Source organism: Solanum lycopersicum, chromosome 12, assembly GCF_036512215.1.
Source record: "Solanum lycopersicum chromosome 12, SLM_r2.1".
NCBI lineage: Eukaryota > Viridiplantae > Streptophyta > Magnoliopsida > Solanales > Solanaceae > Solanum > Solanum lycopersicum.
The window spans coordinates 49,260,639-49,273,723 of NC_090811.1; the positions used below are offsets into that span (position 1 = coordinate 49,260,639).

At 32.5% G+C, this 13,085-nt stretch overlaps 1 long non-coding RNA gene and 1 pseudogene across 1 annotated transcript; both read left to right on the top strand.

The window, feature by feature from the left end:
• Window positions 1-3,158: 3,158 nt before the first annotated feature.
• On the top strand, window positions 3,159-7,427 carry LOC101261791 (uncharacterized). Its single transcript, XR_011213257.1, has 2 exons — window positions 3,159-3,684; window positions 6,852-7,427. It is a non-coding gene; the product is annotated as an uncharacterized lncRNA (long non-coding RNA).
• On the top strand, window positions 4,464-5,807 carry LOC109119037 (receptor-like protein Cf-9 homolog; annotated as a pseudogene).
• Window positions 7,428-13,085: the final 5,658 nt, after the last annotated feature.

Consider the following 13,085-nt stretch of genomic DNA (forward strand, 5'->3'; position numbering starts at 1 on the left):
CTCAGGATTTGCTCCTATTTTTTTCTCTATATTGAGAACCACGAGTTTTATTTATCCCCTTGGGGCTAGTTATCAAGACATCCGATGACGAAGAACCTTGAGTTTTTCTTCTCATCTCTTCGTTCAAGACACTACTCTTGGCGGAATCCATAGAGATCACACCATCCGGAGCAGATTTTGACAATGAAGTTCTAAATGTTCCCCAAGAGTTTGGTAGTGAACCAAGTAGAAGCAAGACTTGAATATCTTCATTAAATTTGATGCCCATAGCAGATAATTTGTTCATGATCCCGAAAAATTATTCAGATGGTCTGTCATAGGAGAACCATCATGATAATTTAAACTCACCATTTGCTTTATTAATAACATTTTGTTGTTGTCAGTTTTCTTAGCATACAAACTTTCAAGATGCTCCCATAGAATTCGAGCATGTGTTTCCCCAGAAATATGATTCAACACATTATCGTCGACCCATTTCCTAATGAACCCACAAACCTGTCTGTGCAACAGATTCCAATGTTCATCTGTTTTCTTATCAAGCTTTATAGTGGTAAATACTAATTTGTAAAAATTCTTAACATGAAACATATTTTCCATTTTCCCCTTCCAAATGACAAATTAACATCATTCAAAGTAATAATTTACTTGTGTTGACTTCCATTGTTTTCCCCCAAAACGTAATCATCGCAAACCAAAGTAATTTTTTTGATGTAGAAGTTCAGACTGTGCTGCAACCACAAAGCATACTTAGATAAAACATTGACTCTGATACCACTATTTTTTGAAAAAATGCAGATAAACACAAAAATACATATAGTTAAAGTAATGAAATAAAATGGGAAAATAATGACACCAAGAATTTTACGTGGAAACTCTTCTAAATAAGGGAAAAACTACGGGTCAAAAGGAGCAACTAATATCACTATAGTAAGGAATTTTAAACCGTATAGTCACAAATACAATACTCAAAATGACTACTAAACACTCAAAGGGAACAACAATCTTTTGGTTTACACCTTACTAAAATATCGGTCACACTGTATTTTTCTTCACAAACTATTTTCTTGTATAGTGTATCGAATACCTCACTTTCCCCTCAAAATGATTTTTCTCTCTAACTTGGTGTGTTCTGCAAATGAGCAAGAATGCTCTATTTATAGAAGGAGAAAATCATACCTATTTCAGTAATGACATAGATAAATGTAGTAAAGTAAAAAAAAGTTTGCAAATCTTATCAATTTGCCAACAACCAAATCTATATTTTCAAATAATATTACTATTAGTTTTTAAAAATTAGTTGTAGCAATTGAATAACAAAAGTTGACCAAAAAATTATGAGATGGACTCCACACTTTGTACTGTCCAACACACCTCAGAATTTTGACTTAGTCACGTTTAATTTTTTGAGAATCAGGGTCGGCTCTATTCTTTAAAAATAAAAGCCTTTGCCTTCGGCCCCCAAATATTGGGGCCCCAAATTTATGTAAAGAAAATATTTTATGTTAAAAAAATTTTATGTAAAAATTAAGTATTTATGATAAAGTGTATAATTTTTTAAAAATAAATTGTTTTATCCATTTTAATATTTTTTTTACTTTGTTAAAAGTAAGAACTAATAGTAAAAAGTGTTGAACAAAGTGAATTACAATTTATTTTTTTTTCATTTTAAATTTTAGTTTCAAGCATTACTCTAAGCATATTAAAATGAGGTATATCAAGTCATCAATTTTTTGAGTCAAATTCTAGGATTTTAACTCTTATCTTTACTTAATATTTATCAACGTATAATAATTGTCTAACTTAAATTATGTTCTTGAATGTTGAGTTGATAAATATTACCTAAAATTAGTAACTGAAAAAACAATATTCAGTACTAATAATTTTCATCTAAATAGTGTAATGATTTTTTTTGAATAAATATTTATATGAAGTGAATTTATAATTAAGGACGCAAAATAAAATTTCGCTTTAGGCTCCCAATTACGTTGAACCTCCCCTTTCGAGAATCATATGCTTGATTAAAAAAGTCCCACCAAAAAATAAGAAATGGTTCCACATAAATAAATGTCTGAATCAAAGTGTAAGAATTTTCTGGCTCTTGAACGGAAAAGTAGTTCGCTTTGGTTTGTTTGTTTCCTATTTTTTCTTTTTGCAAGCTTTGGAATTTTTCACCAAATTGGATGAAATTTGTGTAATGTAATTTTCTCTGAAATTTATATAGCAAGACTTGTGCATCGAATTGAAAATAACAAAAATTGATTTCTCTATTGTTTTTCAGTCGCTATCAAAATTAATTTACTATGGGGTCAAGGTGGAATATAGAAATAATTATATTGCGGAATAAAATTATTGTTATGCTTTCTTTAAGAAAGCAAGTTTGACAAGTAGTATTATGCCCTGATTGTGTCCTTTGTGTTAGGAAAATGCGGATAACTACAAAAATATATATGGTAAGTAATGAAAATAAAATAGGAAAATAATGAGACTAAGAATTTTACTTGTAAATCCTTCTAAATAAGGGAAAAATCACAGGGCAAGAGGAGAAACTGATATCACTATAAGAAGGAATTTTACACCGTACAATCACGAATACAATATGCAAAGTGACTACTACACACTCAAAAGGAACAACACTCTTTTGGTTTCCACCTTACTAAAGTATCGTTCATACTCTAATTTTTTTCACAGACTATTTTCTTGCATAGTCTATAGAATACCTCACTTTGCTCTAAAAATGACTTGTATAGTCTATAGAGTACCTCACTTTGCTCTCAAAATGATTTTTTCTCTCTAACTTGGTCTATTTTACAAATGAGCAAGAATGCTCTATTTATAAAATGAGCAAATCGTATCTATGTCATTAATGACATAGGTAAATGTAGCAAAGTCAAAACAAGGGTTTCAAATTTTATCAATTCGCCAACCACCAAATCTTTTATTTTCAACTCTTATTATTATTCTTTTTTAACAATTACTTATAGTAATTGAATAGCAAAAGTTAACCAAAAAATGTGAGATAGCCTCCACACTTTGTGCTGTCCAACACACCTCAGTCATCATCTTCACTCAGCTCCATAGCCTCTATTAGGGGACTTAGTTTACAAAAATATTATTTTCTTTTTACTTTATAAGAAAAAATCATGACTAAATTAATATTTGTGCAATCCAATTTCGACTTGGACAAACAAATACGTGCCTATATATTTGCATACCTTTGTTGCATACTTATCTAGTTTATGAAGCTAAAGATGGCTATGTAATTGTGCACTTACTTGTCTTCCTTCCTCATGAAGTATTTACTGTTTCTTCATCCATATTACCTCATCTCTCTCACAAATGTCAAACCATTTCCCTTCTAAAATTCAAGCAGTCATTTACTATAGATTCCTCACTCTTTTCTTTTTGTCAGAAGTATTATCCAAAAACAAGTTCATGGAACATGAGCAGAGATTGTTGTTCATGGGATGGAGTCATATGTGATGACATGACTGGCCATGTTATTGAGCTTGACCTCGGCTGTAGCGGTCTTGTTGGGACCATTGCTTCCAATAGCAGTCTATTCCAACTCTCATCTCCAAAGGCTTGATCTTTCTTCGAATAACTTCTCCAATTCTCATATCCCCCCTGAATTCAGTAAGTTTTCACGCTTGACACATCTTGATCTTTCTGCCTCTTATTTCTCAGGTAAAATTCCTTCTGAAATCTCTCATCTTTCCAAGTTGCAGTTTCTTCATCTCTATTTTTATGTATGACTCATTGCTCAAGATTTTAAATTGCTCCTTCAGAACATGACCCAATTAATAGAGCTTGATCTTACTTCTATAAACATCTCTTCCTCCATTCCTCTGAATTTTTCTTCTCATTTCACAACTCTGAGGCTGCCAAATACAGGATTGTATGGGATAATACCTGAGAGTATTTTTCACCTGCCAAACTTGGAAATGCTTCAGTTATTGAAAAACATTCAACTCAGTGGTTATTTTCCAAAGACCAAATCGAACAGCAGTGCATCTCTCATAGAGTTAGATCTCAGTTATTTGAATATTTCTGATAATTTGCCCGAGTCTCTTGGCTATCACCTAACTTCGTTGTATTATTTGTGGCTTGTATATTCCTGAATCTCTTTTGAATCTCACCCACATAGAGTATTTGTACTTTGCATATAACTCCCTGAATGGAATACCATCTTGGATGTTATCCGTTCCGTCACTATGTTTCATATACTTGAGTAATAACCACTTTTCTGGTCAGATTGAGGATTTCAAGTCCAATTCACTAGTCTGGATTGCATTAGGAAATAATCAGCTGCAAGGTCATCTTCCCAACTAAAAGGGCTTGATCTTTCCTTCAATAATTTTAGTGGGAATGTGGATATAAACTTATTTTCAAACCTAACAACTTTTGAGTCTTAGTCTTTCCTATAGTGATATATCATTGATCAATGAGAAGAAAGCTAATTTTACTTGGTCCGAATCACTTTATTCGTGAGAATTAGCTTCATGTGAAGTGAAAGAATTGGAGTTTCTAAGATCCTCAAAGCAGCTTGGGGAGTTAGATCTTTCGAACAATAAGATTCAAGGAAGAATTCCTGATTGGGGAATGGTCTAACCGGATGGTTTCATTGGAACATCTTAACATATCACATATTATGTTGATAAGTGTAGATTCAATTCCACATCAGACTGTACTTACTATTGATTTACGGTCCAATTTGCTTCAAGGTTCCCTACATGTACCACCAAATTCCATAAAATACTTCTTCATATCCCATAATAATCTTACTGAAGAAATTTCGTCATCTATTTGCAATTTGACATCACTGGTAATGTTAGATTTGTCCAGAAACAATTTGTGTGGACAAATTCCACAATGTTTGGGAAATATCACTGCCCTCCAGGTTTTGGATATGAGCCACAACAATTTTTCTTGGAATATTCCAACGACTTTCAGCAATGGAAGTTCACTGAGCAGCCTCAACTTTCATGGCAATAAGTTTGAGGGAAAAATCCCACAGTCCTTGACCAATTGCAAACAAGTGGAAGTTCTTGATTTAGGAGAAAATCACCTCAACGACACATTCTCCGTGTGGTTGGGGACTCTGCCAAAGCTGAAAATTTTAAGCTTGAGATCCAATAAATTGCATGGGTCCATTAGATCTCTAACGACTCAAAACTTGTTTTCTCGGCTTAGAATATTAGTTCTCTCCTCCAATGCCTTCACAAAAAGCTTACTAACAAGTCTATTTCAACATTTGAAAGCCATGAGAACAATTGATAAAACGATGAATGCACCAAGTCGTGAAGGAGAGCGATATTCCCAAGACTTGATAGTTGTCGTATCCAAGGGATTTGAGCGTGAAAACGAGAATCTTGTTCTTGTACACCACTATCGATCTTCCAATTAACAAATTCGAAGGACACATTCCAATAATTATGGGAGATCTTATTGCACTCCGTGCGTTCAAAATATCTCATAATAGATTGGAAGGTCAAATACCATCATCACTTGGAAGTTTATGCTCGGTTGAATTATTGGATCTGTTAAGTAACCATTTTGTAGGAGATATACCAGCACAATTTGCTTCTCTTACATATCTTGAAATCTTCAATATTTCCTACAATCATCTCGAAAGGTGTTGGGTTTTATTTGCCCTGATTTCTTACCATAAATAGGTTTTCCTTTGAGAAAAAGGTTTTTGGATTGACTAATCCTTTTTCTAGTAGGAAAATGTTTAGGACTCTATAAATAGAGACATGTTCCTTCTAACTTTATCAACATTCACAATGTAGTCTTAAAGGCTTTGATAGTTTTGGTTAGGGAAGAATTTATGGGTCACAAGCTTGATACGTTATCGCTTGTGTTAACCTTCCATGTATTCTGAGTGAATTTTGTTGAGGTTGTTTCCCTCTGTATTTTGTGATCCCATATTCATAGTGAATTAATCATCTCCTTTGTGGACGTAGGTCGATTGATCGAACCACGTTAAATATTTGTGTCTTTTGGTATATTTCTCGTTGTCTTCTTACTCATGGTCGTTCGAGGTTCTCATTACTAGGTTCCACATTTACACCTGCTTATTTTCGGTTTTAACAAGTGGTATCAGAGACAGATTCAATGATCGAGTTAGGTTTAGTAGTTCGATTATTGATGATTGAACCAAAGTTAGAAAGAGGTGTTCCTCTTTGCGGCTGTAGTTCTAGCCGCGATCTTTTCTTACAGTAATGAAGATTTTATTGGAGAAATTGTTTCAGAGAGGCTCTCTGTGTTGAGACATAAATTTTGCAAAGGAGAATATGGAGTGGATAAGGAAGTTGTTTAAGATTAGGTGATGAAGGTGGACAAATTTATTTTGTCAGAAAATCAGCCCAAGAGGAAGATTTGTTGGGTTTTATTTGCCCTGATTTCTTACCATAAATAGGTTTTCCTTTTAGGAAAATGTTTTGGATTGATAATCCTTTTTTTAGTAGGAAAATGTTTAGGACTCTATATATAGAGACATGTTCTTTCTAACTTAATCATCATTTACAATGTATTCTTAAAGGCTTTGAGAGTTTTGGTTAGGGGTAGAATTTATGGGTCACAAGCTTGATACGTTATCACTTGTGTGAACCTCCCATTTATTCTGAGTGAATTTGGTTGAGTTTGTTTCCCTCTGTATTTTGTACTCTCATATTTATAGTGAATTGCTCATCTCCTTTGTGGATGTAGGTCGATACTTTGTTCTGAAGGCCTAGCGAGTTCCTTTTTTTTCAAAGGCGGCCCCATTGACCGAACCACGTTAAGTCTTTGTGTCTATTGGTATATTTCTCGTTGTCTTCTTACTCATGGTCTTTCGATGTTTGCATTGCTAGCTTCCGCATCTACACCTGCTTATTTCTGGTCCTAACAAAGGGTGCATTCCTCAAGGAAATCAATTTCAGACCTTTGAGAACAATTCATATGAAGGGAATGATGGATTACGTGGATTTCCCGTTACAAAAAGTTGTGGTGATCATCGTATATCAGGGACATATTATGTTGTATCTGAACAGCTAGATGATGAAGAAAACAATTCTGAATTTATGAGTGATTTTTGGAAAGCTGCTTTTATGGGCTACGGAAATGGACTATGTATTGAAATATCATGGTATATTTCATGATTTCAACTGGAAAAACCGATATGGCTTGCAAGAATCATTCTAGAGTTGGAGCAAAAAATTATCATGGGAAGGAGAAAGAAGAGTGAAGGTAAAGGTATTACAGAAGAAGAAATAATTGTTGTTTCCAATGATTATTCAGTTTTTGGACCTTTTTGTAGGCTTTTAAGCAAACAGATGTACTATCATTTGTTCTCTACCAATTAAAACTTTGTACTTATGTTGATAGAAAAATGGACTAGTTCTGTTTTCAAAGTGAGAACTTATATTTGAAACATTAATTTTGGACAACCGAAGCAATATTGCTTTCATCAACATCTAACACATAAAGGATGATATTTATTATCTGAATGATCGTGTAGTTGCTATTACATGTCTGTGTCATAGGGAGATGACAGAAAAGAATCAACCAACTAGAGTTCACATTTACCTTTCCTACAGATGTTAAGTTGCAAAGAGAATATGCATTGCTAATAAAACCGTAGGAAATATGAAATGAGAATATTATCTTTAGAGAATGCTCAAGTTTTATATAGGCTACTTGAGATGATTATAATCACCAACTACATCTCTATTTATACTAGTAATAATGTAAATCAAGGTCTTGCACAAATAACTAAATACATGAATCACAATTTATTAGATACATGTATTACGAAATTCTAAAAAAGACTTCTTGAAAAACTAAGAGACAATTTCAGAAGACTAAACATTGATGCATTAATTCCAACATTCCCCCTTAATGCATTTGCTTGATAACTCTAATGCTTTCTCAAAGATAGCAAAAAAATTTCTTGGAAGTGCTTTTGTAAAGATGTCAGCAAGTTGTTCTCATGTCTAACAATAATGCAACTGAATTTCACCTTTCTCTTGTGCTTCCCGGATAAAATGTTACTTGATGTAAATATCATTTGATCTTTTATTGCTAACTGGATTCTTGGCAATTGCAATTGTTGATTTGTTATTACAATACAGAACAATCTATCTTTATTCTCCTAAGCCAAATAGCTTGAGAAGTAGCCTTAACTGCTGAAAAATATTCTACTTCGGCAGTGGATTGAGAAACAATACTTTTTTTTTTTTATAATAAAGAACAAATACTTGATCCAAATAAGAAAGCATAACTAGAAGTTCTTTTCATGTCATCTATAATTCCAGCTCAATCACTATTAGAATAACCAATTAAGTTCAAATCTCCACCAAATTTGTACATTATCCCATAATCAATTGTTCCTTCCAAGTAGCGTAGAACACGCCACAATGCCTTTGGTTTGGTTCTTGCATGAATTCTGGATGATAAAGTTGCAGCAAACATAATGTCTAGCCTTGTTGAAGTAAGATATATCTAACTTCCAATCAAGCTCCTATAAAGTGAGATATTAGCTTTCTTTTCTCCATCATCTTTTCTGAACTCCTGATTTGCTGCTCATGGTATGGCCACAGATCTATAATCCATCATTTTGGATTTTCAAAGAATCATTTTAGTATACTTCTTTTCAGAAATAAAAATTCCTTCTTTCACTTGAGAAACAACGATGCCCAAGAAATAATTTAGCAACCCAAGATCACTCATTTTATTTATATGCATCATATCTTGCTTGAATTGTTGCATCATCGTCACATCATTTTCTGTAAAGAGCAAATCATCCACATAGAGACAAACAATGATAATGCTGCCATGTTCTTTCTTCACATACAAAATGGCTTCACTTGTACTTCTCTAAAAATTATTTTTCAGAAAGTATGTATCAATTTTATTGTACCATATTCTTAGAGCTTGCTTCAGCCCGTAAAGAGCTTTTTTTAGAATGTACACCTTCTCTTCTCTCTCCTTAAAAAAAAATTCTTGAGGTTGCTCTACATAAATCTCTTCATCAAGTTTTCTATTAAGAAATGCAGATTTAACATCAAGTTAAAATATGTGAAACAACAACATTTACGGTTCTTATTGTCTCAACATGAGCAACTGGAGAGAAAGTTACATAAAAATCAATACCTGGTTTTTGCATGAAGTCTCTAGCAACCAACCTTGTTTTGTGCTTTTGAATATCTCCTTCATGACTTAGTTTGATTTTGTAAATCCATTTTAGACTTAAAACTTCTCTTTCTCTAGGTATAGCCATAAGCTCCAAGCATTATTATTTTCAATCATCCAAATTTTTTCTTCCAATCGTCATACATTATTGCTTCTTCAAAAAATATTGGCTCTGACACCGGCAAAGTTACATCTCTGATAAACGTCACTTAACATTTTTGTTCCTCTTGGAGGCAGTTCTTCATCATCAAAATCTGTGATTTCTCACCCTTGATGGACGTCTCCCTCTTTCTCATCCTCTTTTTGATTTAAAGATATGATAGCAGTATTCTGTATCTTTTAATCCTTCCATTTCCATGTTTTTTTTCATAAAAAAATGACATCTCTACTAACAACAAGTTTGTTTATTTTGACATCGAGAAGCCTATATCCTTTTGTCACATCACTATAACCAAGAAATATACATTTTTGACCCAATTTTATTCTTTTCTCAGCAGGTACATGAGCATAACAATACACCCGTAAATTTTAAAAGAACTTACAGAAGGTTTTATTCCACTACAAGCTTCAAGTGGTTTCTTTTTCTTTAGTGCCTTTGTCGGGCACCTGTTAAGGATGTACACTGTCGTATGCACTGCTTCGGCCCAAAAATATTTTGGCATCCCTTTCTCATTCATCATAATTCTAGCCATTTCAACAATTGTTTTATTTCTTCTTTCAGATACAACATTTTATTGAGGGGTGTACTCTTCTGTAAGTTGCTTCTGATTGCCTTCACTTTTGCAATGTTCTTCAAATTCTCAACTTGTGTATTCACCTCCTCTATCACTGTGAATGGTTTTGATGCTGAAACTTTTTTGCTTCTCAACAAGGGCTTTAAATTTCTTGAATATAAGAAATGCTTCTGACTTTTCTTTCAAGAAATAAACCTAAGTCATTCTTGAGAAATCATCAATAAAGATTAGAAAGTACCTCTACTTCCAAGAGATAGAGTCTTCATTGGTCCACAACATGTCGGTATGGATTAGTTTCCAAAATACACTTTCTCTCCAATACACCACTTTTGAAATGACTTTCTATGTTGCATTTCCTTTATAAAACTTTCACATAGATCCACCTCAGTATATATCTCAGGAAGGCCTTATACCATGTCCTTTTGCTTGGGAAGCTTCAAACCATGAAAATTCAAATGACAAAATCTTTTGTGCCACATGAATTATTTACAATTTCATTTTTTTAATGCATTGTAATAAAATTGCAAAGGAAAATTTCTTTTTATTATCTTTACATCAACAATGATTAAATTTTATCAACTTTATCTTAAATCCTGCAATAATTGTCTCTAAATACAAGAGAATAATTATTTTCCATGAGTTGACCAACACTAAGCAAAATTTTCTTCCAAGTCGGAAACATAAAGAACATCATGTATTTGCTTATTGCTCCCTTTCATGTTGATCTAAATGGTACCTTTACCTTTTGCATCAACTAAGACTTCATTCCCCATTCTCACTCTACTAGTGATGTTATTATTTATTGGGAGGAAAACCTTTTCATCTCCTGTCATATGATTATTACAATCACTATCAACATACCATTCCTTGGTTTTTGTTGAAACATCATATTTGGAAGCAAAAAAAAAGATTCTCTTCCCTTTCTTCCTCCTGTTTTTTAACAAAAATTTGCTTGCTCCCTCTTCTTTTGCCAACAATCTTTCTCAATGTGGCCAAACTTTTTACAAAAGTTACAATGTGATTAGTCTTTTTGCTAACTTTACAAAAAAGACTAGAGTTTTTCTCACCTTTTTCATAATCTTTCTTGGAAGAACCATCATGATCCTGCTTTTTTTTTGGATTGTAATTCTTCTATTGTTGATCTTTTGAGAATTTTTGAGAATTCTCATTTGTTTGGGACTGGAAAGCTGTCTCTTTGGGTTGATCTTCAAGAAAAAATCTTCGTTTCTCGTGTGCGCGAAAAGATCCAACTAGCTCTTTGATGGAAAGCTTTGAAGGATATTTCGTCTCATCGGTGATAGAAATAATGTACTCATATTTTTCAGCAACACTAATTAGAATCTTTTCCACAACTTGTTGGTCAGAAATTGTATCACCGTTATTTCTCATTTCATTAAAAATATTCATGACTCTTATGAAATATTCATCTATTTTTTCAGATTCTATCATTTTCAAATTTTAAAACTTTCTTCTAAGAGTTTGAAGATTTATAGTGCGTCCATTTCGTCACCATACACCTCAGTTTTCAGAGAATCTCAAGCTTCCTTTGCAGTCTCACAAGTAGCAATTTTTACAAAATATGCTCTTGAGACTCCCATTTGGATTTTGCTCAAGACTTTTGCATCTTGACGATACTTAGCCTCAAGATTTTTCATCTTTGTTGTTGTAAGTTCACCATTGTTGATGCCTCTTCAAAGACATTTGCAACAATAGTTTACAAACCTTCAGCTTTCAAATGTGTTTTCATTCTTATTTTCTAGTATTCAAAATTAGTTCCATAAAAAATGGAGTAAGAACAATTGAAGAATCAAGCCCTTCATTTGTTTTGGATGCCATATTTTTTCTTCACCTAACCCCAGATTGAGAATGAAACCCGCTGTTGATACCAATTTGTAGGAAATACGGAAGGAGAATACTATCTTTAGGGAATGCTCAAGTTTTATATAGGCTACTTAAGACCACTTAAGATGATTACAATCATCAACAACATCTCTATTTATACTAGTAATAATGTAAATGAAAGGTCTTGCAAAAATAGTTAAATACATGTATCATAATTTACTAGATACATGTATTACGAAATTCTAAAAATATTTCTTGAAAAACTTAGAGACAATTTCGAAAGACTAAACATTGATGCATTAATTCCAACAAAAAATTGAAACTATTGTACAACAGAGCTGAGAGGTTAAAGGAAGTTTGAAACATTGTAAATTATGTTAAAGCAACCACACTGGGAAAGCTCTAGAAATATTTGGTTGTTAACATTTCTGCATCCTCCGCCTGCTCCCGGATGCACTAGGTGTCATTAGTGTAAGACATTCTAATACATAAAAAGAGTTCATCCAACATTTACATAATAGAAGTGGAACGAATATAGAGGATTCATGTTACCAATCAGGAATTGGGAAGTTGTAATGGTTGTTTCTATAGGTGTTTTAATCTACTATCAATAATGTATCATTCAAGTTTTGCTTATCCATCTGTGTATATGGTATTTGTAGTTTCATAGTAAATGTTGTATCAATTACATATGAGATACATTGTTTTTCTTTCAATTGTTGTAATTTTTTTGTTAGTTAATCAATTGATGATATAAAAATGAACAAATTTAGATCTTTTAGTTGTGGTATCTCGGTCACCATGCATTACAGTACTAATCGTTTCAATCATAATTTTTTTAATATCTTAGTTGCAAATATATTTTAATGTATCATTATTATCTGTAATCAATTGATACACTAATCTTAAATAAGTCAAGTCATAATATTTTTTTTCAAGTAGTACAACATTAAAAGTTATGCATCTTTCAGTATATCTCAGTAAATAATGTATCATTCAATTTTTGTTTATCCGTCTGTGTATCTGGTATTTATAGTTTCATAGTAAATGTTATATCAACTACATATGAGATACATTATTTTTTACATAATCTTCTATTATTTTTTGGATCGTTACACTCTATGAAGTATGTTATTAAACAAATTCCAATCCACTATTTAAAGTTTGGTACACTATAAAATAATCATTTTCTAGAAAATTTTAAAAAGTACATGGATGTCGAGACTTTTTGAGTTGTTTACACATTATATTTTTGGGCCATATCTCGAAATTTAACATGCAACTATCAGAGGAAAATATCAAAATGATTGTTGCTTCTTGAGATTGAGCAAGATTACA